The sequence below is a fragment of the Triticum dicoccoides genome, chromosome 6B (genome assembly GCF_002162155.2).
Source record: "Triticum dicoccoides isolate Atlit2015 ecotype Zavitan chromosome 6B, WEW_v2.0, whole genome shotgun sequence".
Classification (NCBI taxonomy): Eukaryota; Viridiplantae; Streptophyta; class Magnoliopsida; order Poales; family Poaceae; genus Triticum; species Triticum dicoccoides.
The window spans coordinates 407,552,694-407,560,357 of record NC_041391.1 but is presented as its reverse complement, the minus strand read 5'-3'; positions in this window follow the sequence as shown (position 1 = coordinate 407,560,357).

Sequence of the window (7,664 nt, the reverse complement as noted above, 5' to 3'; positions counted from 1 at the left end):
CATGTCCCCGATCTCATCCGGGACTCCGAACTCCTTCGGTACATCAAAACTCATAAACTCATAATATAACTGTCATCGAAACCTTAAGCGTGCGGACCCTACGGGTTCGAGAACAATGTAGACATGACCGAGACACGTCTCCGGTCAATAACCAATAGCGGGACCTGGATGCCCATATTGGCTCCTACATATTCTACGAAGATCTTTATCGGTCAGACCGCATAACAACATACGTTGTTCCCTTTGTCATCGGTATGTTACTTGCCCGAGATTCGATCGTCGGTATCCAATACCTAGTTCAATCTCGTTACCGGCAAGTCTCTTTACTCGTTCCGTAATACATCATGTCACAACTAACATATTAGTTGTAATGCTTGCAAGGCTTATGTGATGTGTATTACCGAGAGGGCCTAGAGATACCTCTCCGACAATCGGAGTGACAAATCCTAATCTCGAAATACGCCAACCCAACATCTACCTTTGGAGACACCTGTAATGCTCCTTTATAATCACCCAGTTACGTTGTGACGTTTGGTAGCACCCAAAGTGTTCCTCCGGCAAACGGGAGTTGCATAATCTCATAGTCATAGGAACATGTATAAGTCATGAAGAAAGCAGTAGCAACATACTAAACGATCAGGTGCTAAGCTAATGGAATGGGTCATGTCAATCAGATCATTCAACTAATGATGTGATCCTGTTAATCAAATAACAACTCTTTTGTCCATGGTTAGGAAACATAACCATCTTTGATTAACGAGCTAGTCAAGTAGAGGCATACTAGTGACACTATGTTTGTCTATGTATTCACACATGTATTATGTTTCCGGTTAATACAATTCTAGCATGAATAATAAACATTTATCATGAAATAAGGAAATAAATAATAACTTTATTATTGCCTCTAGGGCATATTTCCTTCAGTCTCCCACTTGCACTAGAGTCAATAATCTAGTTCACATCGCCATGTGATTTAACACCAATATTCATATTTGTATATAATTAACACCCATAGTTTACATCGTCATGTGACCAACACCCAAAGGGTTTACTAGAGTCAATAATCTAGTTCACATCGCTTATGTGATTAACACCCAAAGAGTACTAAGGTGTGATCATGTTTTGCTCGTGAGAGAAGCTTAGTCAACGGGTCTGTCACATTCAGAGCCGTATGTATTTTGCAAATATTCTATGTCTACAATGCTCTGTACGGAGCTACTCTAGCTAATTGCTCCCACTTTCAATATGTATCCAGATTAAGACCTAGAGTCATCTGGATCGGTGTAAAAGTTTGCACCGATGTAACTTTTACAACGAACTCTTTTATCACCTCCATAATCGAGAAACATCTCCTTAGTCCTTACTAAGGATATTCTTGACCACTGTCCAGTGATCTACTATTAGATCAAAATTGTATTTCCTTGACAAACTCAAAGCAAGGTATACAATATGTCTGGTTCACAGCATATCATACTTTATAGAACCTATGACTGAGGCATAGGGAATGACTTTTCATTCTCTTTCTATTTTCTGCCATGGTCGGGTCTGGAGTCTTACTCAATTTCACACCTTGGAACACAGGCAAGAACTCCTTCTTTGACTGTTCTATTTTGAACTATTTCAAAAATTTATCAAGGTATGTATTCATTGAAAAAATTTATCAAGCGTCTTGATCTATCTATATAGATCTTGATGCTCAATGTGTAAGCAGCTTCACCGAAGTCTTTCTTTGAAAAACTCCTTTCAAACACTCCTTTATGCTTTACAAAATAATTCTACATTATTTCCGATCAATAATATGTCATTCACATATACTTATCAGAAATGTTGTAGTGCTCCCACTCACTTTCTTGTAAATACAGGCTTCATCGCAAGTCTGTATAAAACTATATGCTTTGATCAACTTATCAAAGCGTATATTCCAACTCCGAGATACTTGCACCAGTCCATAGATGGATCGCTGGAGCTTGCATATTTTGTTAGCACCTTTAGGATTGACAAAACCTTCTGGTTGTATCATATACAACTCTTCTTTAATAAATCTATTAAGGAATGCAGTTTTGTTTATCCATTTGCCAGATTTCATAAAATGAGGCAATTGCTAACATGATTCGGACAGACTTAAGCATAGATACGAGTGAGAAAATCTCATCGTAGTCAACACCTTGAACTTGTCGAAAACCTTTTGCGACAATTCTAGCTTTGTAGATAGTAACACTACTATCAGCGTCCGTCTCCCTCTTGAAGATCCATTTATTCTCAATTGCTTGCCGATCATCGGGCAAGTCAACCAAAGTCCATACTTTGTTCTCATACATGGATCCCATCTCAGATTTCATGGCTTCAAGCCACTTTGCGGAATCTGGGCTCACCATCGCTTCTTCATAGTTCCTAGGTTCATCATGATCTAGTAGCATGACTTCCAGAAAAGGATTATCGTACCACTCTGGCGCGGATCTTACTCTGGTTGATCTACGAGGTTCAGTAGTATCTTGTCCTGAAGTTTCATGATCATCATCATTAGCTTCCTCACTAACTGGTGTAGGTGTCACAGAAACAATTTTCTGTGATGTACTACTTTCCAATAAGGGAGCAGGTACAGTTACCTCGTCAAGTTCTACTTTCCTCCCACTCACTTCTTTCGAGAGAAACTCCTTCTCCAGAAAGTTTCCGAATTTAGCAACAAAAGTCTTGCCTTCGGATCTGTGATAGAAGGCGTATCCAATAGTTTCCTTTGGATATCCTATGAAGACGCACTTCTCCGATTTGAGTTTGAGCTTATCAGGATGAAACTTTTTCATATAAGCATCGCAACCCCAAATTTAAGAAACGACAGCTTAGGTTTCTTGCCAAACCATAGTTCACACGGTGTCGTCTCAACGGATTTAGATGGTGCCCTATTTAACGTGAATGCAGCTGTCTCTAATGCATAACTCCAAAATGATAGTGGTAGATCGGTAAGAGACATCATAGATCGCACCATATCTAATAAAGTACGGTTATGACGTTCGGACACACCATTATGCTGTGGTGTTCCATGTGGCATGAGTTTGTGAAACTATTCCACATTGTTTTAATTGAAGACCAAACTCGTAACTCAAATATTTTACCTCTGCGATCATATCGTAGAAACTTTTATTTTCTTGTCACGATGATTTTCCACTTCACTCTGAAATTCTTTGAACTGTTCAAATGTTTCAGACTTATGTTTCATGAAGTAGATATCCCCATATCTGCTCAAATCATCTGTGAAGGTCAGAAAATAATGATACCTGCTGCAAGCCTTAATATTCACCGGACCACATACATCAGTATGTATGATCTCCAATAAATCTGTTGCTTACTTCATTGTTCCGGAGAACGGCGTTTTAGTCATCTTGCCCAAAAGGCATGGTTCGCAAGCATCAAGTGATTCATAATCAAGTGATTCCAAAATCCCATCAGCATGGAGTTTCTTCATGCACTTTACACCAATATGACCTAAACGGCAGTGCTACAAATAAGTTGCACTATCATTATTAACTTTGCATCTTTTGGTTTCAAAATTATGATTATGTGTATCACCACGATCGAGATCCAACGAACTATTTTCATTGGGTGTGTAACCATATAAGGTTTTATTCATGTAAACAGAACAACAATTTATTCTCTTACTTAAATGAATAACCGTATTACAATAAACATGATCAAATCATATTCATGCTCAACGCAAACACCAAATAACACTTATTCAGGTTCAACACTAATCCCGAAAGTATAGGGAGTGTGCGATGATGATCATATCAATCTTGGAACCACTTCCAACACACATCGTCACTTCACCCTTAACTAGTCTCTGTTTATTCTGCAACTCCCGTTTCGAGTTACTAATCTTAGCAATTGAACTAGTATCAAATACTGAGGGGTTGCTATAAACACTAGTAAAGTACACATCAATAACATGTATATCAAATATACTTATGTTCACTTTGCCATCCTTCTTATCTGCCAATCACTTGGGGTAGTTCCGCTTCCAGTGACCAGTCCCTTTGTAGTAGAAACACTTAGTCTCAGGCTTAGGACCAGACTTGGGCTTCTTCACTTGAGCAGCAACTTGCTTGCTGTTCTTCTTGAAGTTCCCCTTCTTCCCTCTGCCCTTTTCTTGAAACTAGTGGTCTTGTCTACCATCAACACTTGATGTTTTTCTCGATTTCTACCTTCGTCAATTTCCGCATTACGAAGAGCTTGGGAATCGTTTCCGTTATCCCTTGCATATCATAGTTCATCACGAAGTTCTACTAACTTGGTGATGGTGACTAGAGAATTCTATCAATCACTATCTTATCTGGAAGATTAACTCCCACTTGATTCAAGCGATTGTAGTACCCAGACAATCTGAGCACATGCTCACTAGTTGAGCGATTCTCCTCCATCTTTTAGCTATAGAACTTGTTGGAGACTTCATATCTCTCAACTCGGGTATTTGCTTGAAATATTAGCTTCAACTCCTGGAACATCTCATATGGTCCATGACGTTCAAAATGTCTTTGAAGTCCCGATTCTAAGCCGCTAAGCATGGTGCACTTAAACTATCAAGTAGTCATCATATTGAGCTAGCCAAACGTTCATAACGTCTGCATCTGCTCCTGCAATAGGTCCGTCACCTAGCGGTGCATCAAGGACATAATTCTTCTATGCAGCAATGAGGATAAACCTCAGATCACGGATCCAATCCACATCTTTGCTACTAACATCTTTCAACACAATTTTCTCTAGGAACATATCAGAATAAACATATGAAAGCAACAACGCGAGCTATTGATCTACAACATAGATATGCTAATACTACCAGGACTAAGTTCATGATAAATTAAAGTTCAATTAATCATATTACTTAAGAACTCCCACTTAGATAGACATTCCTCTAATCCTCTAAGTGATCACGTGATCCAAATCAACTAAACCATGTCCGATCATCACGTGAGATGGAGCAGTTTCATTGGTGAACATCACTATGTTGATCATATCTACTATATGATTCACGCTCGACCTTTTGGTCTCCGTGTTCCGAGGCCATATCTGTATATGCTTGGCTCGTCAAGTATAACCTGAGTATTCCGCGTGTGCAACTGTTTTGCACCCGTTGTATTTGAACGTAGAGCCTATCACACCCGATCATCACGTGGTGTCTCAGCACGAAGAACTTTCGCAACGGTGCATACTCAGGGAGAACACTTCTTGATAATTTAGTGAGAGATCATCTTATAATGCTACCGTCAATCAAAGCAAGATAAGATGCATAAAAAGATAAACATCACATGCAATAAATATAAGTGATATGATATGGCCATCATCATCTTGTGCTTGTGAACTCCATCTCCGAAGCACCGTCATGATCACTATCATCACCGGCGCGACACCTTGATCTCCATCGTAGCATCGTTGTCGTCTCGCCAATCTTATGCTTCCACGACTATCACTACCGTTTAGTAATAAAGTAAAGCATTACATCGCGATTGCATTGCATACAATAAAGCGACAACCATATGGCTCCTGCCAGTTGCCGATAACTTGGTTACAAAACATGATCATCTCATACAATAAAATTCAGCATCATCCCTTGACCATATCACATCACAACATGCCCTGCAAAAACAAGTTAGACGTCCTCTACTTTGTTGTTGCATATTTTACGTGGCTGCTACGGGCTTAAGTAAGAACCAATCTCACCTACGCATCAAAACCACAACGATAGTTTGTCAAATAGACTCCGTTTTAACCTTCGCAAGGACCGGGCGTAGCCACACTCAGTTCAACTAAAGTTGGAGACAGTCGCCCGCAAGCCATCTATGTGCAAAGCACGTCGAGGGAACCGGTCTCGCGTAAGCGTACGCGTAAGGTTGGTCCGGGTCGTCTCGTCCAACAATACCGCCGAACCAAAGTATGACATGCTGGTAGGCAGTATGACTTGTATCGTCCACAACTCACTTGTGTTCTACTCGTGCATATAACATCAACATAAATAACCTAGGCTCGGATGCCACTGTTGGGGAACGTAGTAATTTCAAAATTTTTCCTACGCACACGCAAGATCATGATGATGCATAGCAACGAGGGGAGAGTATGATCTACGTACCCTTGTAGATCGCAACGGAAGCGTTGACACAACGTAGAGGAAGTAGTCGTACGTCTTCTTCCCGATCCGACCGATCCAAGCACCGTTACTCCGGCACCTACGAGTTCTTAGCACACGTACAGCTCGATGACAATCCCCGGGCTCCGATCCAGCAAAGCTTCAGGGAGGAGTTCCGTCAGCACGACGGCGTGGTGACGATCTTGATGTATTACTGACGCAGGGCTTCGCCTAAGCACTACAACGATATGATCGAGGTGGAATATGGTGGCAGGGGGCACCGCACACGGCTATGAAACGATCTCAATGATCAACTTGTGTGTCTTTGGGGTGCCCCCTGCCCCTGTATATAAAGGATGGAGGAGGAGGAGGCCGGCCAAGGCTAGGCGCGGCCAGGATGTGGAGTCCTACTAGGACTCCAAGTCCTAGTAGGAGTCCACCAAGAGGGGAGGAAGGGAGAAGGAAGTGGAGGAGTAGGAAAGGTGGCCGGCCCCCTTTTCCCTAGTCCAATTCGGACTAGAGGGGAGGGGGGGCGCAGCAGGCCTTTTCTCCTCTTCCCACTAAAGCCCATCAAGGCCCAATACTTCTCCCAGCGAATTCCCGTAACTCTCCGGTACTCCGAAAAATACCCGAATCACTCGGAACCTTTCCGAAGTCCGAATATAGTCGTCCAATATATCGATCTTTATGTCTCGACCATTTCGAGACTCCTCGTCATGTCCCCGATCTCATCCGGGACTCCGAACTCCTTCGGTACATCAAAACTCATAAACTCATAATATAACTGTCATCGAAACCTTAAGCATGCGGACCCTACGGGTTCGAGAACAATGTAGACATGACCGAGACACGTCTCCGGTCAATAACCAATAGCGGGACCTGGATGCCCATATTGGCTCCTACATATTCTACGAAGATCTTTATCGGTCAGACCGCATAACAACATACGTTGTTCCCTTTGTCATCGGTATGTTACTTGCCCGAGATTCGATCATCGGTATCCAATACCTAGTTCAATCTCGTTACCGGCAAGTCTCTTTACTCGTTCCGTAATACATCATCTCACAACTAACATATTAGTTGTAATGCTTGCAAGGCTTATGTGATGTGTATTACCGAGAGGGCCCAGAGATACCTCTCCGACAATCGGAGTGACAAATCCTAATCTCGAAATACGCCAACCCAACATCTACCTTTGCAGACACCTATAATGCTCCTTTATAATCACCCAGTTACGTTGTGACGTTTGGTAGCACCCAAAGTGTTCCTCCGGCAAACGGGAGTTGCATAATCTCATAGTCATAGGAACATGTATAAGTCATGAAGAAAGCAATATCAACATACTAAACGATCAGGTGCTAAGCTAATGGAATGGGTCATGTCAATCAGATCATTCAACTAATGATGTGATCCTGTTAATCAAATAACAACTCTTTTGTCCATGGTTAGGAAACATAACCATCTTTGATTAACGAGCTAGTCAAGTAGAGGCATACTAGTGACACTATGTTTGTCTATGTATTCACACATGTATTATGTTTCCGGTTAATAC